Here is a 27,095-nt window from a genome sequence, read left to right as displayed (position 1 = left end):
CCAGGACCCTGGGATCATGACCTGAGCTGAAGGTAGACGCTTAACGACTGAGCCACCCAGGCGCCCCTGGGCAGATTAATTTTGTATGTGTTGCGCTTACATATGGAGAAGGTAGATATCCTGGGGTGTTGCAGGGTGGTGTTGTGTGGCAGTTAATGGCCTAGGCACTGGAGCCAGACTTGGTTCAAATTTTGGTTTTGCCACTGAATAGCTGTGGAAACTCAGATTTGTTACTTCATCTAGTGTGTCTCAGTTTCCTGAACTATAAAATGGGACTAATGATAACATTCACCTTTTCGTGTGGATGTGGAGATGAAATGTCATCGCATGTGAAGTGGACATAGTGCTATAAAAGGGATAGCTATTAGCAGCAGCAGTATTTACCTTTCTAGAGAAGTCGCTAGCGTTAGTTCTGGACACAAAGTAGGGACTTAGAAATATTTGGTGAGTGAATTCTGTGTGTGTTTCACTTAGCCTCTGGAGGACAAGTTCAAAGCAGGAACTGCATACAGTGGTGGTAAATGTTTCTAAAACATGTTACGTATCTGGGAAATTAACGTGGATTTTATGACCCAGTGATTTCATATTTTAGTGTGCTCAAATCTCAAATCCAGTGTGGGGAATTGGTGGCCTTTTGAGAAGCTCAGTTCCTCTCACACCATCCAGTAGATCAATTGGAGGTGACAGTGCATGAATTGTGTAGAGAGATAGTGATAGTGATTGTGATTTAGCTCAGGGGCTGGTGGCCATGTGCTGTCAGGGAAGAAAGGCAAGAACAATGCCTCAACTTTTGCATGAACATGGATGGAACTGGAGGAGATTATGCTGAGTGAAATAAGTCAAGCAGAGAAAGTCCATTATCATATGGTTTCACTTATTTGTGGAACATAAGGAATAGCAGGGAGGACATTAGGAGAAGGAAGGGAAGAATGAAGGGGGGGAAATCGGAGGGGGAGACGAACCACGAGAGACTATGGACTCTGAGAAACAAACTGAGGGTTCTAGAGGGGAGTGGGTGGGGGGATGCCTTAGCCTGGTGATGGGTATTAAGGAGGGCACATACTGCGTGGAGCACTGGGTGTTACACGAAAACAATGAATCGTGGATCACCACATCAAAAACTAATGATGTACTGTATGGTGACTAACCTAACATAATAAAATAAAACAAAAACAAAAATGAACAATGCCAGGTGATTGTGGGACCACAGAGACTTAATGCAAATTAAAAGGGGTGTGTGTGTATTCTTTAAGATCACCTTCTTTTTGGGCTTATAAAGGAAGCCTTTAGAGTTTTGCACTTAATTCAGTGTTATTGTCTTGACAGCAGGGGTGGGGAATGTGAGACAGGGCAAGTCCAGGACTAGAAAGCAACTTCACTTGGTCCAGTATTTTAGGAACTAATAGTACCTAAAGCAAGAGTGGCTGATAGTTGGTCAGTCTAACCATGGTCGGGGCAGTAAGCCCAGGGAAGGCTTTGGCAGGCATGTTGGCTCCCAGAGGCAAACCACAAAAGGCTTCTTCTCATGCAGGAAGAGTGTTTGCTGCTAAACTGTGGAACTCTAATTTTTCCATGTGGGGAAGACCTAGGGCTCCTTTTTTCCCCCTTCTCCATCACCATGTAGGTTATGTGTCAGTGTCATCAACCCGCTTCTTAGTAATGAATGAAACAGAATATGAGTTTTATTTTGAAAAGCCACGTGTGTTATATCTCTTGAGCATTTCTTGGAGAGACTATTTACCTACGCTCACAAATGGTCTATCTCAAACGAGTGAAGTGGTGAGAATGATTTCTGGCTACAGAGTTTACTGATGCAGCCCGTGTTTGCCACGGGGTCCTTCTGTCTCGCAATCTCTATCTTTTCTTGAGACTTTAACCTGAGGGAACAAAGCATCTCTTTGGAGAAAAGACAGTGTCCTATCACAGTTTCTACCTGGAAACAAAAGAAGGTGAACGGGAGAGTCTAACAAAGCTGTGTCTACCTCAAGCTTTCTGCCGGTAGTATATTCAATCTGTGTGCGCAACTTTTGTTCATGGTGGACCCATCAGGGCTCACTCCCATTGTCCTTACATCTCAGCCCAGTGCCTCTGTGACTTTGGCTGATGGTCTCTCTGACCTCTGCCACTTCTAGCCAGTTGACAGAATTGGTGTCCTTAGATTTTCCCCCTTAACTTAACTCCAAAGACCAGGCACTCCTTTGCAACAAACTTCTAGAGTGAGGATCAGCTGATCTCAAAATTAATGCTTCTAATGGATTAACGTGAGGTTGGAAAGGAGAGTGGCAGGCCATATGTCAGGGAAGGAAGGAATTAAAATGATTTTTTAAGAGGCAGGGGAATATTTCTCAATATGAAAAGGTTGTGAATTGCATCTGAGTGTTAATGAAGCTTGAGTTGGTGCTGACTTTTCCAGGGCCTATGTGAAATATTTGCATGTACATCATGTAGTAAAACTTTCACTTCTGTCTTGACTACTAATATTTGTGGCCAAAGCCCTTTTTATTATGAATTACTTCTGTTTGTTTTGGATGTTGTTTTCCTATGTTCTCATGTGGTGTTTACATTATTCCCCATGATATTTTTTTTTTTCTTTCTCAAAGCCTGTGTTCTATTTATTTTTGTTTTAAAAATTCCAGTAAAACTAACCAGTAAAATTAACTTGACCAGGCCTTGCTGTATCTGTGGTCCTGCTGTGTCTGTATCCCTATTCCATTCAGATTTCTGCTTAAATATCACCTTTCTTGGCCACCCTTTGTTAAAAGTCTTCTTCCGCTGTCACTTTTTATCCCCTTACTATTTTTTTTTTTTAAAGATTTTATTTATTTGACAGAGCACAAGCAGAGGGAGAGAGAGGGAGAAGCAGGCTCCCTGCTGAGCAACGAGCCTGATGTGGGGCTTGATCCCAGGACCCTGGGATCATGACCTGGGCCGAAGGCAGCCGCTTAACCGACTGAGCCACCCAGGCGTCCCTCCTTACTATTTTTCTACATAGAACTGACTTGCTATCTACATTTTAATCCATTAATTTGTTGATCATATGTGTCCTTTTGCTAGAGGATGGTCTCCTAGAGGGCAGGGTCTCCGGTCTGTTTTATTCACGACCCTAGCACCATCACCTAGAGCAGGGATGTGCAAAATACAATATTGGTTTATTATTAGTTATATATTAGTTTCAGGTGTACAATATAGTGGTTCAACAATTCTATACATTTCTCAGTGCTCAGCAAGAGAAGTAAATTCTTGATTCCCTTTATTTCCCCATCTCCTTCCCACCTCCTTTTTGGCAACCACCAGTTTGTTCTCTGTATCTAAGAGTCTGGTTTTTTTTGGTCTCTTCTTTCTTTCTTCATTTGTTTCTTAAATTCGACATGAGTGAAATCATATGGTATTTGTCTTTCTCTGACTTATTTCAATTAGCATTATACCCTCTCTATACCCCTGTTTACTGCAGCATTATATACAATAGCCAAGATATGGAAGCAACCCAGGTGCCCACTGAGAGATGAATGGATAAAGAAGATGTGTATATACAATGGGATATATACACGGGAATATATATATATATATAGACACACACAGACACACACACATTGGAATATTGTATATATACAATGGAATATTATATACAATGCAATATGACTCAGCCATAAAAAAGAATGAGATCTTGCCATTTGCAGCAACATGGATGGACTCGTGGTGATAATTTAACTTGACCAGGCCTTGATGTATCTGTAATCCTGCTGTATCTGTATCCCTATTTCATTCAGATTTCTGCTTAAATATCACCTTTCTTGGCCACCCGCTGTTAAAAGTCTTCTTCCGCTGTCACTTTTTAATCCCCTTACTATTTTTCTACATAGAACTGACTTGCTATCTACATTTTAATCCATTAATTGATCATATGTGTCCTTTTGCTAGAGGATGGTCTCCTAGAGGGCAGGGTCTCCTGTCTGTTTTATTCACTACCATAGCTCCATCACCTAGAGCAGGGATATACAAAATAAAGCCCACAGGCCAAATCTGGCCCATAGCTAGTTTTTCTATTGCAGGAGAACCAAGAATGATTTTTACATTTTAAAGGGTTAAAAAAGAGGTTAAAAAAAAAAAAAAACCCTGAAGTAAAAATACGTGGCCCACAAAGCCTCAAATATTTCCTATCTGGTCCTTTAGAGAAAACCTCTGCCAACCTGTGACCTAGAGCAGGACCTTGCTATGGAGTGGGCCCTGGATGGATATTTGTGCTAGGAGTGAATGTTATGTGGGTCCCTCAGTGTTAGACTCCCAATCTACCTAGAACAATGCCTTACAAACCTCTGGTGTTCAGTAAAGTTCCTTGAATAAGGTCATGAAGATATGAAAATGGATTCTTGTCACTGAAAACACTAATGGTGGTGAAGTAGTAGCTGAGAGGTAAGGCATTTAACCCCTGGACAGTCATGGAGTCATTACTTTGCAATAAACTGCTGACCAATGTTCTGGTGCTATTTTCAGTATTTAAAAGAAAAATGATGGGGTGCCTGGGTGGCTCAGTCGGTTAAGCATCTGCCTTTGGTTCAGGTTGTGATCCCAGGGTCTTGGGATTGTGCCCCGCAGTGGGCTCCCTGCTCAGTGGAGAGTCTGCTTCTCCCTCTCCCTCTCCCACTCCCCCTGCTTGTGCTCTCTGTCTCTGTCAAATATATAAATAAAATCTTTAAAAAAAAAGAAAAATGTTAGTAGCAATGGGCATGAATGATGCTTTTGATTTTTGGCCCGACTCTACACGATATAAAAGCATACTCTTCAGTGTTTCCCAAGTGATGTTCCAGGATCAGTTATGTCTGAATATCTTCAGGCGGTATTAGTTTAAAAAATTTGGATTGTTTGACCCCACCTCACACTCATTAAATCAGAATCACTGGAGGGAAGCCTAAGGAGTTTCTATTTCTAACAAGTTGTATATGTGATTCTGATGTTCACTAAGGTATAAAATCATTGTTCTAAATCCAGCTATTGGCTGGAATGGTAGGAGGGGGAAGGTTGATATTCACCCAATCATTTTAGAGCAAGAATGCATCTGTCTCTTTTCTGGTTACTGTGGCGTGAAGAAGCATGAGCAGCAAAGTCTCCCATGACGCCCTGTACGAGGCAGTGTGGCAAGTCCTGCACGGGAACCAGTGCAAGGCCTGGAAGTTTTTGGAGATGGTGCAGCTGCAGATCAGCCTGAAGAACTATGACCCTCAGGACAAATGCTTCTCGGGCACCGTCAGGCTTAAGTCCACTCCCTGCCCCAAGTTCTCCGTATGTGTTTTGGGGGATCAGCAGCACTGTGATGAGGCCAAGGCAGTGGATATTCCCGACATGGACATTGAGGTCCTGAAGAAACTCAACAAGAATAAGAAATTAGGGTCCTGGGAGCAAGATGGCGGAGGAGTAGGAGACCTGGATTTCGTCTGGTCTCAGGAATTCAGCTGGATAGGGATCAATCCATTCTGAACACCTACGAACTCGACAGGAGATGGAAGAAAAGAATAGCAACAACTCTCTGAACAGAAAAGCGACCACTTTCTGGAAGGTAGGACGTGCGGAGAAGTGAATCCGAGGTGACATTTGGGAGGATAGACGGCGGGGGAGGGGGCCTCTGTTGGCCGCTTCTGGCAAGTGATAAAGCTGCGGAGCACAAAATCGGAACTTTTAGAAGTCGGCTCTGCTGAGGGACATCGCTCCAGTGGCTAAGCTGGGGGTGGAACCCTCACGGGACAGTGTGGTCTCAGGACCCTCGGGGTCACAGAAAGACCGGGGGTGCCTGAGTGTGGCAGAGCTCCCGGGTATCAGAGCAGGGACACTGGCTGCAGAGACGGAGCCGAGGCACAGGCTCTCAGCTCGGGGTTGCCATAAACTGTGATTGGTGACCTTTGGGCCACTGCTTCTCCAGCAGGGACCCAACAAACGGCAGAGCCAGGGAGACTCCCCTTCCTCCCCCTGGAGGAGCGGCGCGGGAGCGCACCGCAGGGATCTGCTGGGTTTGGAGACTCCATACGGGGTCGGGTGCCAGAGATAGAAACGCTCGGTCACAGGCCGGGTGAGCACGGAGTGCGGCCAGAGACTGGGGAGATGGGAGTAACTGACTGCTTTTCTCTGGGGGCGCACTGAGGAGCGGGGCCCCGAGTTCTTGGCTCCTCCAAGGCAGAGATTGGGAGGCCCCCATTTTCACTGTTGTCCTCCATAGCTGTACGGAGAGCTTGCAGGGAACAAAAGCTCACAAGAGCAAACCCGAGCAGATTGCTTAGCCGGGACCGGCAAGGGCGGGGCAATTCCGCTTCCGGTAAAGACATTTGGGAACCACGGCAACAGGCCCCTCCCCCAGAAGATCAGCACGAACAGCCAGCAAGCCAAGACCAAGTTTACCAATCAATGAGAACGGCAGAACTCCAGCTCTAGGGGAATACTGCACAGAGAATTCATGGCTTTTTTACCATGATTCATTAGTCTTTCAAAGTTAATTTTTTTAACTTTTTTTTAAATAATTCTTTTTCCCTTTTTCAACCAACATCTTATCAATCACTTTTTAAAAAAATTTTTTTATTTTTCATTTTTAGAGTCATATTTATCCCTTCTAGTAGTTACCCTTATTTTTGGCATATATATATGTTGTTTTGAGATACAGTTTGTTCTAACAGATCAAAATATACCCTAAATCTCTAGTGTATGACTTTGTTCTAGTCTCCTGCCTGATCACAGTCTCCCCCCTTTTTTCTTTTTTTTTATCCTCTTCTTTCTTTTTTCAAGCACCTTATCAATTCCTGTTTTAAAATTTTTTATAATTTTCATCTTTACAGTCATATTCCATGCCTTCATTGTATCAACCCTTATTTTGTACATATATAAGTCTTTCTTTCTTCAAAATTTTAGGAGGCACATTCTTCTCACAGACAAAATCTACTGTGTGGCGCTGATCTATGCACTAGCCTGATCATATTTGATCATATTCTATTTTTTTCTGTTTTTGTTTTTACCTTGTTCTTTTTTTTTTCTTTTTTCTTTCTTTCCCTTTCTTTTCCCCTGGTTTCAGGTCTTTTCTGATTTGTATAGAGTATATTTGCTGGGGACATTGTTAACCTGTTAGTGTTTTGTTCTCTCATTCATCTATTCTCCTCTGGACAAAATGACAAGACGAAAAAAATCACCTCAACAAAAAGAACAAGAAGTAGTACCATCTGCCAGTGACCTACTCAATACGGACATTAGTACAATGTCGGACCTAGAGTTCAGAATCATGACTTTAAAGATACTAGCTGGGCTTGAAAAAAGCGTGGAAGTTATTAGAGAAACACTTCCTTGAGAAATAAAAGAACTAAAATCTAACCAAGTCGAAATCAAAAAGGCTATCAGTGAGGTACAATCAAAAATGGCACTAACTGCTAGGATAAATGAGGCAGAAGAGAGAATCAGCGATATAGAAGACCAAATGATGGAAAATAAAGACGCTGAGAAAAAGGGAGAGAAACAACTCCTGGATCACGAGGGCAGAATTCGAGACATAAGCCATACGATAAGACGAAACAACATTAGAATAATTGGGATCCCAGAAGAAGAAGAGAGAGAGAGAGGGGCAGAAGGTATATTGGAGCAAATTATAATAGAGAACTACCCTAATGTGGGGAAGGAGACAGGCATCAAAATGCAGGAGGCACAGAGAACCCCTCTCAAAATCAATAAAAATAGGTCAACACCCTGACATCTAATAGTAAAACTTACGAGTCTCAGAGACAAAGAGAAAATCTTGAAAGCAGCTCGGGAGAAGAGATATATTACCTATAATGGTAGAAACATTAGATTGGCAACAGACCTATCCACAGAGACCTGGCAGGCCAGAAAGGACTGGCATGATATTTTCAGAGCACTAAATGAGAAAAATATGCAGCCAAGAATACTATATCCAGCTAGGCTGTCACTGAAAATAGAAGGAGAGATCAAAAGCTTCCAGGACAAACAAAAACTAAAGGAATTTGCAAGCACGAAACCAGCCCTAAAAGAAATCTTGAAAGGGGTCCTCTAAGCAAAGAGAGAGCCTAAAAGCAGCATAGACCAGAAAGGAACACAGACAATATACAGTAACAGTCAGCTTACAGGCAATACAATGGCACTAAATTCATACCTCTTAATAGTTACCCTGAATGTAAATGGGCTAAATGCCCCAATCAAAAGACACAGGCTATCAGATTGGATTAAAAAACAAGACCCATCGATATGCTGTCTGCAAGAGACTCATTTTAGACCCAAAGACACGCCCACATTGAAAGTGAGGGCGTGGAAAACCATTTACCATGCTAATGGACACCAAAAGAAAGCTGGGGTGGCAATCCTTATATCAGACAAATTAGATTTTAAAATAAAGACTGTAATAAGAGATAAAGAAGGATACTATATCCTACTTAAAGGGTCTATCCTGCAAGAAGATCTAACAACTGTAAATATCTATGCCCTGAACATGGGAGCAGCCAATTATATAAGGCAATTAATAACAAAAGCAAAGAAACATGACAACAATACAATAATAGGGGACTTTAACCACCCCCCTGACGGAGATGGACAGATCATCTAAGCAAAAGATCAACAAGGAAATAAAGACTTTAAATGACACACTGGACCAAATGGACTTCACAGACATATTCAGAACATTCCATCCCACACCAACGGAATACACACTCTTCTCTAGTGCCCATGGAACATTCTCCAGAATAGATCACATCCTAGGTCACAAATCAGGTCTCAACCGGTACCAAAAGATTGGGATTATTCCCTGCATATTTTCAGACCACAATGCTTTGAAACTAGAACTCAATCACAAGAGGAAAGTCGGAAAGAACTCAAATACATGGAGGCTAAAGAGCATCCTACTAAGGAATGATTGGGTCAACCAGGAAATTAAAGAAGAATTAAAACAATTCAAGGAAACCAAGGAAAATGAAAACACAACTGTTCAAAATCTTTGGGATGCCACAAAGGCAGTCCTGAGAGGAAAGTATATAGCAATACAAGCTTTCTCAAGAAACAAGAAAGGTCTGAAATACACAACCTAACCCTACACCTAAAGGAGCTGGAGAAAGAACAGCAAATAAAGCCTAAACCCAGCAGGAGAAGAGAAATCATAAAGATCAGAGCAGAATTCAATGAAATAGAAACCAAAAGAACAGGAGGACAGATCAACAAAACTAGGAGCTGGTTCTTTGAAAGAATTAACAAAATTGATAAGCCCCTGGCCAGACTTATCAAAAAGAAAAGAGAAATGACCCAAATCAACAAAATCATGAATGAAAGAGGAGAGATCACAATCAACACCAAAGAAATACAAACAATTCTAAGAACATATTATGAGCAACTCTATGCCAGCAAATTAGATAACCTGGAAGAAACGGGTGCATTCCTAGAGATGTATCAACTACCAAAATTGAACCAGGAAGAAATAGAAAACCTGAACGGACCTATAACCACTAAGGAAATTGAAGCAGTCATCAAAAATCTCCCAAGAAACAAAAGCCCAGGGCCAGATGGCTTCCCAGGGGAATTCTATCAGACATTTCAAGAAGAATTAATACCTATTCTCCTGAAACTGTTCCAAAAAATAGAAATGGAAGGAAAACTTCCAAACTCATTTTATGAGGCCACCATTATCTTGATCCCCAGACCAAAGACCCCATCCAAAAGGAGAACGACAGACCAATATCCTTGATGAACATGGATGCCAAAATTCTCACCAAAATACTAGCCAATAGGATCCAACAGTACATTAAAAGGATTATTCACCATGACCAAGTGGGATTTATCTCTGGGCTGCAAGGTTGGTTCAACATCTGCAAATCAATCAACGTGATACAATATATTAACAAAAGAAAGAACAAGAATCATATGATCCTCTCAATAGATGCAGAAAAAGCATTTGACAAAGTACAGCATCCTTTCTTGAACAAAACTGTTCAGAGTACAGGGATAGAGGGTACATACCTCAATATCATAAAAGCCATCTATGAAAAACCTACAGCCAATATCATTCTCAATGGAGAAAAGCTGAGAGCTTTCCCCCTAAGGTCAGGAACGTGGAAGGGATGTCCACTCTCACCACTGCTATTCACCATAGTATTAGAAGTCCTAGCCACAGCAATCAGACAACAAGAAGAAATCAAAGGCATCCAAATCGGCAAAGAGGAAGTCAAACTCTCACTCTTTGGAGATGATATGATACTGTATGTCGAAAACCCAAAAGACTCCACCCCAAAACTGCTAGAACTCATACAGGAATTCAGTCAAGTGGCAGGATATAAAATCAATGCACAGAAATCAGTGGCATTCCTATACACCAACAACAGGACAGAAGAGAGACAAATCAAGGAGACGATCCCATTTACAATTGCACCCAAATCCATAAGATACCTAGGAATAAATCTAACCAAAGAGGCAAAGGATCTGTACTCAGAAAACTATAAAAAACTCATGAAAGAAATTGAGGAAGACACAAGGAAATGGAAAAACGTTCCATGCTCATGGATTGGAACAACAAATATTGTGAAGATGTCAATGCTACCTAGAGCAATCTACACATTCAATGCAATCCCCATCAAAATACCATCCACTTTTTTCAAAGAAATGGCACAAATAATCCTAAAATTTGTATGGAACCAGAAGACACCCCGAGTAGCCAGAGGAATGTTGAAAAAGAAAAGCAAAGCTGGTGGCATCACAATTCCAGACTTCCAGCTCTATTACAAAGCTGTCATCATCGAGACAGTATGGTACTGGCACAAAAACAGACACATAGATGAATGGAACAGAATCGAGAGCCCAGAAATGGACCCTCAACTCTACGGTCAACTCATCTTTGACAAAGCAGGAAAGAATGTCCAATGGAATAAAGACAGTCTCTTCAACAAATGGTGTTGGGAAAATTGGACAGCCACATGCAGAAGAATGAAACTGACCATTTCCTTACACCACACACAAAAATAGACTCCAAATGGTTGAAAGACCTAAACGTGAGACAGGAGTCCATCAAAATCCTAAAGGAGAACACAGGCAGCAACCTCTTCGACCTCAGCTGCAGCAACTTCTTCCTAGAAACAGCGCCAAAGGCAAGGGAAGCCAGGACAAAAATGACCTATTGGGACTTCATCACGATAAAAAGCTTTTGCACAGCAAAAGAAACAGTCCACAAAACCAAAAGACAACGGACAGAATGGGAGAAGATATTTGCAAATGACATATCAGATAAAGGGCTAGTATCCAAAATCTATAAAGAACTTATCCAACTCAACACCCAAAGAACAAATAATCCAATCAAGAAATGGGCAGAAGACATGAACAGTCATTTTTCCAAAGAAGACGTCCAAATGGCCACAGACACATGAAAAATGCTCAACATCACTCGGCATTAGGGAAATCCAAATCAAAACCTCAATGAGATACTACCTCATACCCGTCAGAATGGCTAAAATTAACAAGTCAGGAAACGACAGATGTTGGCGGGGATGTGGAGAAAGGGGAACCCTCCTACACTGTTGGTGGGAATGCAAGCTGGTGCAGCCACTCTGGAAAACAGTATGGAGGTTCCTCAAAATTTGAAAATAGAGCTACCATATGATCCAGCAGTTGCACTACTGGGTATTTACCCCAAAGATACAAATGTAGGGATCCAAAGGGGTACGTGCACCCCAATGTTTATAGCAGCAATGTCCACAATAGCTAGACTGTGGAAAGAGCCACGATGTCAATCGGCAGATGAATGGATAAAGAAGAAGTGGTATATATACACAATGGAATATTATGCAGCCATCAAAAGGAGTGAGATCTTGGCATTTGCAACGACGTGGTTGGAACTGGAGGGTGTTATACTGAGTGAAATAAGTCAATCAGACAAAGACATGTATCATATGACCTCACTGATATGAGGAATTTTTTTTTAAAGATTTTATTTATTTATTTGACCGATAGAGGGAACACAAGCAGGGGGCGTGGGGGAGGGAGAAGCCGGCTTCCCGCTGAGCAAGGAGCCGGATGTGGGGCTCGATCTCAGGACCCTGGGATCATGACCTGAGCCGAAGGCAGACGCTTAACGACTGAGCCACTCAGGTGCCCCGATATGAGGAATTCTTAATCTCAGGAAACAAACTGAGGGTTGCTGGAGTGGTGGGGGGTGGGAGGCATGGGGTAACTGGGTGATAGACAGTGGGGAGGGTATGTGCTATGGTGAGCACTGTGAATTGTGCAAGACTGTTGAATCACAGATCTGTACTTCTGAAACAAATAATGCAATATATGTTAAAAGAAAAAAAGCAGGAGGGGAAGAATGAAGGGGAGTAGATCAGAGGGGGAGAGGAACCATGAGAGACGATGGACTCTGAAAAACAAACTGAGGGTTCTAGAGGGGAGGGAGTGGGGGATGGGTTAGCCTGGTGATGGATATTAAAGAGGGCACGTTCTGCGTTGAGCACTGGGTGTTATGCACAAACAATGAATCATCAACACTACATCAAAAACTAATGATGTAATGTATGGTGATTAACATAACAATAAAAAAATTAAAGAAAAAATAAGAAATTAGTCAAGAAGCTGGCCAAGAAGTATGAGGCTGTTTTGGCTTCAGAATGTCTGATCAAGCATATCCCACGAATCCTGTGCCCAGGCCTGAACCAGGCTGGCAAGTTCCCTTCCTTGCTGACCCACAATGAGAACATGGTGGCCAAAGTGGATGAAGTGAATTCCACCATCAAATTCTAGATGAAGAAGTTGATGTGTCTGGCAGTGCCCTTTGGCCATGTGAAGATGACGGATGACAAGCTTGTGTACAACATCCACTTAGCGGTCAAATTCCTGGTGTCCTTGCTGAAGAAGAATTGGCAGAATGTCCGGGCTTTATACATCAAGAGCACCATGGGCAAGCCCCAGTGCCTGTACTAAGGCACAATTCAATAAATCCTAGTGCTACTCTTAAAAAAAAAAAAAAAATGCATCTGTCATGGCCACACTCTATGGCCCTGTTTCCCAGCCTTCCATGCCAAAGGAGTCACACTTGGGGGTCTTGCTAAAATGTGGATTGACTCAGGTCTGGAGTGGGGCCTCAGATTCTGCTTTTCAAACCCACTGCTGGGTGATACTGTTGGTCCCTGTTCTTGGATCATTTGGCATAATGCTAGGATTACAGCAGGAGTTGGCAAGTTTTTTTCTCTAAATGGTCAGAGAGTGAAAGTATGAGGCTTTGCGGGTCAAACAGCCTGTAACAACTGCTCAGATCTGCTGTTGGAGCATGAAAGCAGCCAGAGATTATATACAAATGTCTGTGTCCTGTTACAACTTTGTTTACAAAAACAGATGGCCCGTTGGTTTTAGCCTGAGGGCCATAATTTTCCAGTCCTGGGTTAGAGAGTCATACCAATTATTTTCACTGTTCTTTAGAAATATTCAGCACCTTCTATATGACAGGTGATTTGCTAGGTGCTTTCCTTCATCCTTTGTATCCTGGTATAATACACAAAACTAAAGATTTGGAAAGCTAATGAAGGAACTTTCTCAAGGATGCAAGGCAACCACTTGGTATTGTCCAGACTTGAACCCTGACCTCTGGCTTCCAAACTCAGTGTTTTTTCTACTATACAAAGCGGGCTCCACACCAGCAACAAATCTCGCTTTGGAAATAACTTTTCTTTTTGAAGGGCAACTATAATGTAAACTCCATGAGGGCAGGAATTCTTTTGTTCTGTGGTTTCTCTATCCTCACTACCTAGGAGAGTACCTGGAACATAGTAGGTGCTCAATAAACATTTGTTGAATGGTTAGTTAATGATTTGCCACTTCTAATGTTAGTGTTTTTGTAGAAGGTGATTTTAAAGGTAAAGTAATTCAACCAATGATACAGTATAAGTCCTAGAAGCCAGACGTTTGTACATATAGGCTCCTTGGTACTCAAGATTCTTGGTACTCGGGCTGCTTCGTATGCAGCAGTTCATTTACATTTGATAGGTACCATTTGCAGGGACCTACATTGTTACCTGTGGCTTAAATTGTTAAGACCTCCTATGAATTTTGAGCCTTCAAGTCCTTCTCAGTATTGTGTTTTGACAAACCACCCTGGTGGATGGAGGAATTGGGATTATTTCTGGGGCAAGGGATTCAAGACAAAAGCCCCATTTTCTTGTAATGGAGAGGTCCTACGAAACACAGTCAATGGTGCGTTCTTATGCCAACAGTCAGAAGATATAAGGGGCCCGAGAGAGGGTAATATACCCTTTTCTTCTTTCTTCTCTATAGTTGCTTATTTTAGAATACTTAATAAGATTTTTTTTTAAAGATTTTATTTATTTATTTGAGAGAGAGAGAATGAGAGATAGAGAGCACGAGAGGGAAGAGGGTCAGAGGGAGAAGCAGACTCCCTGCTGAGCAGGGAGCCCGATGCGGGACTCGATCCTGGGACTCCAGGATCATGACCTGAGCTGAAGGCAGTCGCCTAACCAACTGAGCCACCCAGGCGCCCTACTTAATAAGATTTTAAAAATGAAATTTGCAGACCTTGCTGGAATGGGTTTTTTTTTTTTTTTTGGTAACAATATTGCATATTATATATGCAGGGCATTACAATTGCATTATATATTGCAGGGCATTCTTCTGACACAAAGGGAAGGGCAATTTTGTAGGTGTGTTTGAAGAATCACGAATTTTAAAGAGGGATACATGAAGAAGACAAAATGGCTGCCCATTTCAGGAATTTACTGAAGTAAAGATGCTGTTGAATGGCTGAGAGTCTGACTTTTGATCCTGAGGAAGGAAGAGGGAAGGCACAGCTGTGGAAGTGACAGGAAGACTAACTTGAGAAGACATACAGATTTCTTTATCATTGCTAAGCATTCCTGCCCCCAGTGACCTAATTATGTCACCTGCAAGCCAACTTGGCACCTATGCAAGACTGCCACAAGACATCGGGGCTTTGTAGTGAAACTTCCCACAAAAATGTTCTCTCTGTGCTATAACTTGAGCTAACTTCACAAATTTACCTTAGATGGAGAAATTTTGCAATTTTGGGGTTTGTTTATTCAAGATACTTATTATTATTAAGCCTTCTAGAAGCCACAGGCAAGGAAGAAAGACATTTGTATCATGTGCCTCCATCTCATTCATTTGTTTAACCAATATTTGGGTGTTATTGACTGTGTATCAGACAGTGTTCTCATTCTGGGGAAACAAAGTCTTTGTCCTCCAGGAACTTTTAACGCTAGCGAGTGGAGACAGATAATGAACAAACAGAAAAAGTAAATATCAGATGGTGATGAGTTCTAAGGAGAAAAATAACAGAGTCGAGGGATTGGGGGAGTAGGGTGGGTGCGAGCAAGGGTGCTGTTTCAAAGGAGGTCATCAGGAAAGGCTTTAACTGGGAGGTGCCATTTAGACAAAGACCCAAGGATGACTGGGAGCAAGTGTTCTCGGGGGAGGATACAGCAAATGCAAAGGCTCTGAGGGAGGAGGGGAAGAAATTGGAGTGAGGTCTGAGAGTTAAGTGGAGTGAATACAGCAGGCAGTGGGGGATGTGGACCATATTGGGCCTCATCGGCCATCGTGAAGATGATGGCTTCTACCCTGAGTGAGGTGCGAGATCTTGGTGGGTTTTGAGAAGGAGGAGACATTTTCTGACTTAAACTTGAAAAGCATTACTCTGGTGGTGTGTTGATATGTGGGAGGGCCAGAGCAGAAGCACGGAGGCCACTAAGGAGGCTGTTGAAATAATTCCTGGCAAGAAATAGGGGTGCTTTGGATGAGGGTGGTACCGGGAGATATGGTATTTGAATTGAGTAGACACTGAAAATGTGAAATGGAGCCAACACAACTTGGCTGACAGATGGACTGTGGTTTGAAAGAGAAAGAGAGGGATCAAGGATGATGCAAATATTTTTTTGGCTTGATTAGCCAGAAAGAAGGAGTTGCTGCTTCTGAGATGAGGAAGGATATGGGAAGAACAGGTGTGTGTGGAGTGGAAGTGGATATCAGGAGTTGGATTTGGGATATGTTGAGTTGAAATGCTTGTTAGCTACTCACATGAAGATGTCAAGAAGGCACCTGGATATGAATTGGTGAAGCTCAGGTAGGAGGATTTCGGTGATGATGGTACTAATAGCAGTTAGTATTATGTGCCTATTATTTGGGTTGTATGAGCACAGTAAAGAACATTCTTTACCATGTTTCTGAACTCAGAGCCAAGTGATAAATTAAAACAAAAATTATACAGGTAGAGAATTAAAATTTCAATGTTACTCCTGATAATGGCAGGAGTAAAGAATGTGGCCTTGGGTTCATGGCAGAGTGGACTTGCCCATACTCTACTCTAAAATCAGATGGGCTTATTTACCAGGCCTGGTTGGGATGGGTTCCTTACTGCACAGACACAAGCAGATCAGAATGTTAGTGTATGTTCAGGTAAGCAGATCCTACCACAGATGGGCCTTCCTTCTCTCTAGACTTGCCAATCAGCCAGTTGTGTAAGTCTTCCTTCCTCTTCTAGAGAGGGGTTCTTGAAGTCTGGGGGGAGAACCCAGGGTGGTCATTAACTCTAATGAATTATGAGGAGAGGGAAATACATGTCTCTGCAACCCATGTGAGTGTTAGAAGCTTTATAATAATTGTTTCATATAATCTTCATATTTTCATCATTGTTTTACAGATGAGGCACCTCAGACTTGAGGATGCCATTTACCTAAGATCTTGCATCTTGGAATAGGAATACCTCAGTGTGCATTTGACACTAGTCCTGTATTCCTCTGCTATGTTTTGTAAAGAGATGAAAGCAGTTATTTTATTTTATTTGTTTTAGACTGTAGACAGGAAAGTAGTTGTAGTTATTGATGAAATTTTAAGAGTAGATCTCAGTTAAGGGAAACTTTTATTCAAAGTTGACAAAGGAATTAAGAAAAATAGCTCTTCCAAATAAATTAAATATTTACACATTGATTAAAGTTTGTGGACTGTTCATTCTTAACAGACTTATTTTAAGGAAAACTTCATGTCTATTTCCAAGTACCTGAATGCTTTAGTTACTCAAAATAATCTTTACATTGATGTTTTTACTGAGGGTCCTTAGACATGCTACTATAACCTTGGGTGGTATATTTCATACAGAGTTAGGTTTCGGTCATGGAAAATTCTAGGCTCTGTTTCTGGTACATATGCTGAATTTGCTCTTTTTCTCAAGTCTTTGGAGCACTAGGTAACTTCCTTTAAATGGAAGTCTTCTGAAATAATACATGACCTGTTAGTTCTCATAACGTTACTGGGTAAAAAAGGTCCGAGGAGAAAAGGATTGAATCTTCAGAAGGAAGGTGTGTTTTCATTATTCTTGAGCCTCCTCAGACTGTTGATAATACTATACAGATCTTCCTTGACTTAAAATGGGGTTACGTCCTGATAAACCCATGATAAATTGAAAATATCATAAGCCAAAAATGTACTTAATACACCTAGCCTTCTGAATATCATAGCTTAGCCTTACCTACCTTAAACATGTGCAGAACACTTAGATTAGCCTACAGTTAAGCCAGATCGTGTAACACCAAGCCTATTTTAAAATAAAGTGTCAAATATCTCATGTAATTTATTGAGTACTGTTCTGAAAGTGGAAAACAGAATGTATGGGTACAGAATGGTTGAAAGTGTATTGGTTGTTGACCCTGGTGAATGTGTGGCTGACTGGGAGCTGGGGCTGCCACTTCCCAGCATCACAAGAGAGCATCCTACCCTATATTGCTAGCCTGGGAAAAGATCCAGATTCAATAATTCAGTATGGTTTCTCCCGAGTGTGTATTGCCTTTGGACCATCTCTAAGTCACAAAATTGTAAGTAGAACCATCGTGAGTGGGGGCCCATCTGCACTATGTCTCCTCTTCCCCTTTCTTTCCAGGTAATGCTTCTCTACCCTGATAGCACCCTCAAATGCAGATGAACATTTTTGCAGACGCATTTACATCATGTTATTTATTTTGCATAACACCCCTCAGAACTAACATTCATATCATCCATTTTTTATGGACGAGAAAGCTTGGCATAATCAAGTAACTGTGGTTACACAGATAGCGACAGAGCTGGCTTCTCAAAAGTAGGCTTTCTGATTCCAGGTCCAGTGTTCTGTTCCTCTCTCCCCTCTTCTCTGTAGCCCAAATAAAATGCTTCCCTGAACTACGCCATGATTTCTAGCCTCTGTGTTCTCTTCCTGCCCAGCAGTGCTCTCTCACCCTTCAAAACCCTCTTCATTCTGCAGAGCTCCTGCCTATTCTGAAGGTCCTTCTAGTTTGATTTCTTATTAAGAGCTTCTTCACAATGTTGATCACCAGCCTGGGTCCCTGGCCGTGTCCCTCCCTGTCTAATGTAATGGTCAGGTTTACACTGATCGATTTCTGCCTCCTCCCACTTGCGTCCCTTAGGTTGTAAACTGTTTGAGAGCAGGGATGGGCCCTTTACCACGTTCCCAGTAGAATCCAAAAGAAAGCCTTGACCAGAAGGACAGAACTGGTCATTGAATGTGCCTGAGATATCCTGGAGAAGGGCTCACAGAGAGTGAAAGGCCTTCCCTTCAAAGCTGGGTTTTCATTCTTCTGAGTTATGGGGAGGGATAAAGAAGCTGCTAAGTGAGCCTTTCCTTTTTGCTTCCCCCTACTCTGAAGTATGTCCGTTAAGGTAAGGTTAATACCGGATAAATAAAAATAAAATTCTGGACTGACTGGGGACATGGCAGTGAAGGCACTAGGCTCCCAAAAGCCTCAAAAGAAAGCCTTAAACTCTGCATTCAAGCCTAAGTGAGGGCAGGTCTAGAGAATGTAGGACAGCAAGTCTGGAGGATAAAGGATAGGGGGATATTAAACGCGCAAAGAGGTCACACATAATAGGCATCCCAGCGTAGCTCTTGTTAGAGGCCGGTGGCTAAGAGGACGGAGTCCTGTTTCTGTCCCTTGCTGGCTTTGTGACCTTGAACTCTGAACTTAAAACCTCAAAATTCTCGATTCTGAAGATACTTTTTTTTCTTCCAAGTTTTTATTTGAATTCAAGTTGGTCAACATATAGTGTAGTATTGGTTTCAGGAGTAGGATTTAGTGATTCCTCACTTACATAAAACACCTCGTGGTCATCCCAGCAAGTGCCTTCCTTAATCCCCATCACCCCTTGAGCCCACCCCCACCCAAACCCCCCCCCTCCCCCAGCAACCCTCCATTTGTTCCCTATAGTTAAGTGTCTCTTATCGTTTGCCTCTCTGTTTTTATATGCTGAAGATCATTTCAAACTCATTGGATTGTTTTACCAGGTAAAGCGTAGCTGGAAATAGGGTTAGTGTGGTAGACAGAATAAGGTTTCCCAAAGAGCTCCACATCCGAATCCCTGGAAGCTGTGAGGGTTACTTTACATGGCAAAAGGGGACATGGCAGGTGTGGTTAAATTAAGGATTTTGAGGTAGGGCAATTGTCCTGGATGAGTTGGGTGGGCCCCATGTCATCACAAGGGTCTTTATGAGCGAAAGGGGGATGCAGGAGTGTCAGAAGCAGAAGGAGATGTGATGTCAGAAGTAGAGTGATGTGGAGCTTAATGGGCCATGAACCAAGCAATGTGGGCATCTGGTAGAAGCTGGAAAAGGCAAGGAAATGGCTTCTTTCTGGAGCCTCCGGAAGGATTGTGGCTCTGTCAGTGCTGATTGTAACCCAATTAGACCCATTTTGGACTTTGACATGCAGAGTAATAAAAGAATGTTTGTATTGTTTTAAGTTGCCAAATTTAAAGTAGTTTGTTATGGCAGTAATAGGAAACAAATACAGTAGGTATTAAAAAATGATCTGGGTGGTAGCTATAGTTCTTATCTTTTGAATAACTTAGAGCAGCCACAGAGCCTCTCCTGGCTTCAGTTTCTTTCCCGGTCCTGAGCACTGTCCCTGTACCACATCATCGGTGTTCTTTCTCTGAGCCATGGGCCCCTTCGGCAGGATATTACATATGGATTATGTTTTTAATTCACAAAATAAAATCAGCACTACAACAAAGGCAGTGCCTTCCTTAATCCCCTTCCTTAATTATTTTTTTTAAATTTTTAAAAATTTTAAAAAAAATGTAGCATTTACCATCTTAGCCATTTTTTTCATTCTGATTTTATTATTTTTAAAATAAGCTCTAGGCCTGGTGTGGGGCTTGAACTCACGACCTTAAGATCAAGAGTTGCATATCCTACTGACTGAGCCAGCCAGGTGCCCCCAGGAAATGCACTAAGTTTTTAATTCATAAAATAAAATCAGTACTACAACCAAGAAAGCCTGTTACATTGAAATACAGTTATCCAATATTTTAAAAAGTGTGAGGTAAGGTGATATTTGAACTTCAGTAACACATTTAAAAAGATCTTGGGGCAGGCCTCATAACTACTGTAACTTTGAAGTAGGAATGCACGCAAACGATATCCTAGCACATCTGGCACAATTGAAATGTGAGATGAGAATATCCATGATTTCTTTTGGTGACAGAAATCGTCGGCACAGCTGACAGTATTGTGTTCCATTGACTGTATTCATCGTTGACGTTGCTGCTACAGTCAGTGTGAGATTAGTGGAATAAAGATGTAACTTGTCCCCACTCAAGTTCACTTACCCTGTTCCCCACCCCCCACCTCCCACCAGTTCTGACTGTGCGCCCCTCAGTGTGAATTCAGGTGTGAATCCCTGACAAGGGGCATTATGAAAAGACAACAGGAAGGGTGGTGAACCCCCAAGACCTAACGCTTAAGAGTTAGTGAATGTCTTCTGGGGTTTAAGGGGTGATGGGTTTGAGAGGACAAGGCGATGACTGCCCTGCTTCATTTGCAAAAGGCCAAAGCCAGTCTCATAAACCCAGCTGAGTTGATGTGGGCTTGAAACATCATTTATAAAAACAAACTGAGCAGGAGAGAAGAGCTGGCAAGTAAACAATTTTATGGTAGGGTTAGGGAGGTGAGTGTGAAATTAATTCCATATTAGCAAAGCATTCTAACACAACAGGAATGAAAAGTGGTGCAAGAATTTCAGTGCAGTTGCGTCTTAGAGGTAATTTTGGGTAAATAGCAGCAGTTAGCAACATTTTCTTGACCGAGAAGGAGTCAGAAGTTCCACTAAATTGTGCTGACCATTTTTCCTGAGTCATACACACAAATGAGCTTCAGTCGGAGTTCATAAGACAGTTGCTTATGTGATAGCCTATCAAACAGCTCACTGAGTGAGGATTTTAGGCTTAGATCTGGCGCACTGTGGTGCACATAGTAGGCATGATGATGTTTGTGATACTGGCTTGACTTAATATTTTACATCCTCCTTACCCTTGGGATTACATTTTTTTTTAAGTCAGTATTTGTTTTCACTGGAAAATTTGGAAAGATAGCTGTGGCAGCCACAAGAAACCAAGTAGCTTTCCAGAGCTTTCCACACCTGCCATATAAATAGAGCGAGCATAATACATTTTTATTTTGTTAACATGAGGCTCAATAGGATTGCAAAAATTAATACCAGTAGAGGTTTTCCACAGGCGGTTTTCATCACAGATTTACTGGAGTAGCACTCTCAAATATCTCTGTAAGTGATGGATTTGACAGCTGTGTCTTTAAATAGAAGACAGAGAGCTGTTAGGTACTTACCATGGTTTAAACATGTCAATATTTTCTCATTTTTCTTCTGGATGAAAAGTGGTATATGGGCAAAACACCTGAATGAAATGTAGTTATCAGGAATGTGCCCTCATGGCCTTCCTCTTTGTGGAAAGATTTAACATTCAGGGTGGCAGCAGGGTTTATGGTTGGGGCGATACGCGAAGAACGCACGTTAATTCATAACGCACATCTTCCAAGACTTGTTTTCTCATGGAAACAAAACAAGGTTAACTTCACAGCTCATAAATCTTCAGCCGTCCTGTCTTACTGTTGCTTTGATGCTGTGTTTATTTCCTCCATATTATCTTGAATAACTCTGAGTTTGTACCCAAATGAACAGCATGGTATATATTTTGGCAGTAGTTCAAAAGTTATCGATTTTTGACCATGTTTTTCAGCATCACTGAATGTATGGATGACATTATTATGGAATTAAAAATAATTTTAATTCGTAAGTATTGACTGTGAAAGCTACAGCACAATAGTGAGTAACATAATTTATGGAATTGGTTTCCACAGTACCAAAAGAGTCAGTGGGTATCTGCAGATTAGCTAAATTGGCACCTTCCTGTGGTGCAGTGTGAGCAGGTTGTAGTTTTCCACGGCTCACCAACTATGAAATGAAGTTCTTCATGTTTTGCTTAATTGCAGAGGGTTTGCATTGCTCCTAATTTTCTACAGGTAGTGAGATTTTTAATACCGCCTATCTCATGATTTTAAATTTGTGGATCTCAAAACTGCAAAACAAACCCAGCCAAATTATATTAGTAACAAAACATATTTCTAGACAAAAAACTACAATCCCCATACTGTTAGAGTGCGCTTTAAATTCATGTCCAATTTATTTTGTTGTACTAGAATTTAATTGCATTGGTAAACTAAATTCACAGACTGGCAATCCAAGAGACATTATTGGTTCTGATGTATACAGATCAACAGTTCTTTCAGGGTTTTGACTTGGAGTTGAAAATGTTCAAATCCACTGCTATCATCATATTAGAATAGAATACCAATAAATGGCTTGTTGCCGACCATGAAACCTGTACTCTAGAGGTATGAGGGTATTGCTAGGAAGCGTTCACTATGCAAGCTGATTCATTTATTAAAGATTTTAATATTGTTTGAAAATTTGAAAGTATTTGTTGTCTCTTCTCTCCCTGCCTCATTGACATCATGTTTGGTCATATGGTTTGCTTCAGCCAATGAAAAATGAGTGGAAGTGACACATGGACCTTCTGAGCAAACGCTTCCTTAAATCAGGAATCCCCATGTTCTCTTTTCTTTCTGTCATGATGAGCAGCAGTTTCAAGATGAAGGCGCTCCCTTGATTTGTGTCCTAGAATGAAGATGACAAGGAGCCAGAAGCAGTGTTGATTTGTATTGGACATTTGACATAAGTGAGAAGTAAACCTTTGTTGTAAGCCCCTGGGATTGTGGGGCTGCTTGTTATTGTAATGTAATAGACCCTATTTGGACTACTGTGTCATACTTAATGGCTCCCTCTAGGTTTTTAGAGGAAGAAATGATCACTTAGGACTTCTGAATAAGGAATTTGTGTTGAGCCACAAGGGAAAAATAAAGGGTTTAGAATTAGAGGTGAGAACGGGCTTTGCCATGGGGAAACCAGAAGTCAAAGGTATGAAGATGAGATTTGGGATGGCTTGTGACCTCTTTAGGGAAAAGTAGAGATTAGGGTGGCTCATTCAGAGGGCTTGGGTAGGCAGAAAATTTATTTTAGGAATATAGGGTGGGTCTAGATTGTGAGTACATTAAGGTAACTTGGGACTTTGGAAAGATTTTGAGTAAGACAGAGATATTAGTAATGATCATTTTCAGATGATTATCATGTAGCTGGATACATACACGGGTCATGGAACAGGGAACAAGAGGTGTTTGCAGTGGTCTGACCGAGGTGGAGGGTTGAAGGCCCAGCACCAGCTGGAAGCTGTGGTTGAAAGGGCCATTTTCAGAGGCTTGCTCATAGATGTGAATGGTTCTGTGTTAGAATACTCTCCTCCTGTATGTTCCTCCTTCTCCATTCTGGCTGGTTTCAACCCCATCAGATCCAATTCTCTTTTTTTCTAACAAATATTTTTCAGCACCTCTTTTACTGTTTTAAGCCAAAATTCGCAAGTAATACTATCTACATATGCACATAAAGAAAAACCCTCCAATGCAATGTGTTACTGTGTTATAAAGGATGAAACAAAAAGGAATAGAATGCTCTATAGTTCAATGTGTAAATTCTCGGGCATGACAACACCAGAGGACATGATGTTATCAGATACTTTAGCTTCGGATGCAAATCAGCAGAGGTGGTTAAGTCGGGGAACTTAACACAGAGCAGTCCTGTGTAGGTGGTAGGTCTACCTGAAATGGTGAGCATCTCTTGCTAAAGCTCTGAACAAAACAAAACAGTCCTTCCTAGGTTGACATGTTAGTGCGCTCCACCTTTATATGCAAAGTAGAGTCAGCCTTTAAGTTCTGGTAGTTACAAACAGATTTGCACCTAAATGAATGTCCTGCAGGGTATTAAAACTCCTGTAGATCGCAGGACAATTCTTCTCTGTGCAGGACTTCAAGAGTATTGCAAGATACCAAGCATCATTGTCCACCCAATTCCTGGGACAACCTGAAATGCCCCATATATTTCCAAAGTGTCTACTGATGGGCAGTCTGGCTCTGAGTTGGGAATTATTGCTGCTCTTCATCATTGCTTCTGCTCACTCACTGTTTCTGCCGTCTTATAACATCAGCTAGCAGTTGCCTTTAATAAGACCTCCCTGTCCTCCTTACAGAAAGACAGCCATCAGCTGCTGTTGCTAACTGCCTTATTTCTTTCTCGTCTTTACTTCAAATTCAAGGAGTGGAAGAAGATCAACTCAACTTGGTGTTGGTTTTGTTTTGTTTTGTTTTGTTTTTGATGCCAGACCATAGGTCTTAGTCACTAGCCAGCCTATTGGTTAGCTACTCTAGACCAGTCAGTTGTAGGGAATGAGGCACAAGATCGTGGAGAATTGAATGCGAGCTGAGAGAGCGAGTAAGCAGGTGTTGTGATTGACATGGCTGATGTGCTCAGCTCTTCCTGTCCATCACCAAGGTGGAAGCACAGTGAGTGTGGGGACTTGATTTTGTTCACGCTCCTATTCTCAGCTCCTAGAAGAGTTTCTGGTACTTGTTAGCATTCCTTAAACAACAATGGAATGACTATCGATGACATTTGTGTATCCTCATTCCTGGGCATTCCTGGTCGAGTCTTGCATGCAAGGCTTATATCCTCTTGGCCAAGTCCTGGATGGTAAGCTTTTTATAATAAAAGTTGAACCACAGAAGATATAATACATGGTTTAGGTATATAAGACAGAATAACCAACTAAATGGCTGGGACTTATTTGTTCTTCCTTAGAAATGTCACCTGAAGTAAAATATTTTTCTTGTTTGATGCCTTTGACAGTTGTTAAAGCAGAGAAGTGTAATGTGTGGGAACCAGTAGAAGAGTGTCTTCTACCAACTAGTGAATTTGAGGAAAACCATTTTTCTCTTCATGTAGAAAGAAAATACCGTGTCACAGACTTTACTGAAAGGGTTTTTCTCTGCCCCCTGATCACCAAGGCATAAACTATAAAATGAAATGCTGCCCAGGTCACTGGTGCACTGCTTTTCTGCAGTGTTCAGAATGTTATCATGTGCTTAAGGTCACCCAAATTCAAGATACCGTGTACCCCATTGGTTGTTTGGGAGTTATTTTCTAATACTTATATATTTTATATGTAACTAAAGCCCTTTATGTATTGACTTATCCAGAGACCACGTTCTCAGGTAGTTTCTTTAAAGCATTTGCATTGAATTCATGTTTCTTGAAGAACTGGGATAGATACTGTTTTCTACTCATGGTTTAATTATATAAATGTTTGAAAAAAAACAAAACAAAGTAAAGACCCTTGAAGGCTCTCAGCTTCTTGAGGGCAGGAATCTTACCTGTTGGTACCATGAACCCTAGCCCTCTTTTTTTTTTTTTTTTGAGGCCTATACTCCCCCCTCCCCCCTTGCTGATCCTAAGGAAAAACGAACAGATGAGGCAGAGAAACATCAAAACATCAGCTATACCTCTGGTAAAATGGGATTAGAGAATGAGGTTCAGACCTCCAGCTCAGATAGACATGTTGATACTTCTCTCCCCACCCTGCGTCTCCTCCCTGGGACTCACCTATGGCCGAACAGTTCCCTAGTTATCCATGTAACCCAACATGGCAGATCCTGGCTTTTCTCATACCCCTTGAACACAGGAAGACCACATCAACACAGCAGTTGTGAACAAATCAACTTTGCCTAGGACAGAGTTAGGGATCAGGGATGTTGGACTCTCATCATTGCACCTGTCAAATGAATTTCTCCTTCTCCCATTTAGAGGAGTGTGAGAAGGCAGCAGTTTCAAACCAATTCTGTAGAAACACAGGGAAAGGAGTATTTTCCAAGTCATTCATCTCTGTATCTGTGGTTCTCTAATACAGTACATAATAGGCATTAATGAGGAGGTGGATGGATCTCACATGTATTTATTTATTCAAGCCTGTAGAGAATATTATGACTGTAGCTACAGTAGATAGGAAATGAGCTACCTTTGTAATTCAGCAATGAAGAGAATTTTCAGTGAAGTGAAGATCTTTTTGGATAGCATTTCAGGTATTCAGTTAGGTAGATAGGAGCAAGAAGCAAAGTCACAGTACCTAGAGAAGGGGGAAAGTTATACTTAAGCTAAAGCAAACCATCCCATTAGTGTTGTCCATTGCACTGTTCAGCTCTTCATCTTAAACGTAAGCTGGGATTTTGACAGCAGGTTGTCAAAGAAAGCACTCGAAGTTCTAGCTCAAGTTCTATATTGTGAAAATGTGGTAATTTAATTGGAAGAAAAAGGCTAACTTCCTTGTCATGTAACCTTTAACAATGAGGTTGCCACGTGGTCACTGTAGCATGGAAAAGCTGGCTGATGTCTCTGATGTTCTACTGTGCTTAGAAATCAGACTATGGGGAAAGAATTCATTCTTTTGGATGTGTCAGACTGTTCTCTCTATGCTCTGTGTTGTTCAACACTGTTGTGTTTTGGCTGCACTTCAATGCAGAGTACTTCTGGAGCTTACATATTTATGATAACTTCAGGCCATCTGCTGCTCAACTACTATCAGAATGAAGCACAATTTTCAACTTAAATACAGTCCTACTTATTGCACCAAAGCACTTTCCATAGTATTTATTTTCTCATGCACTAGATTTTGTTGTTCTGAACTTACATTGTTATTACTTGCTTCTTTTCTAAGAAAAGAACTATCCTTCCTGCCAGGAAAAAAAAAAAATTCACCAGGCTGCCTTTTATTTCTGGGCCAATGTACAGGGCTCTAAACATGACAAGGATTCATTTTGACCTTCTGATTTAGCATGTAAATTA

The 27,095-nt window shown here is 41.5% G+C and overlaps 1 protein-coding gene and 1 pseudogene across 2 annotated transcripts in view; both read left to right on the top strand.

The window, feature by feature from the left end:
- The window catches only part of TAFA4 (TAFA chemokine like family member 4), a 183,243-nt gene that overhangs the window by 85,235 nt on the left and 70,913 nt on the right, over positions 1 to 27,095 (top strand). The window lies entirely within an intron of this gene.
- LOC113917528 lies at positions 5,089 to 12,927 on the top strand (annotated as a pseudogene).

This window comes from Zalophus californianus, chromosome 1, assembly GCF_009762305.2.
Source record: "Zalophus californianus isolate mZalCal1 chromosome 1, mZalCal1.pri.v2, whole genome shotgun sequence".
In the NCBI taxonomy this organism is placed as follows: Eukaryota; Metazoa; Chordata; class Mammalia; order Carnivora; family Otariidae; genus Zalophus; species Zalophus californianus.
The sequence above is the reverse complement of the archived record's forward strand: the minus strand, read 5'-3'. Positions and strand labels throughout refer to the sequence as shown.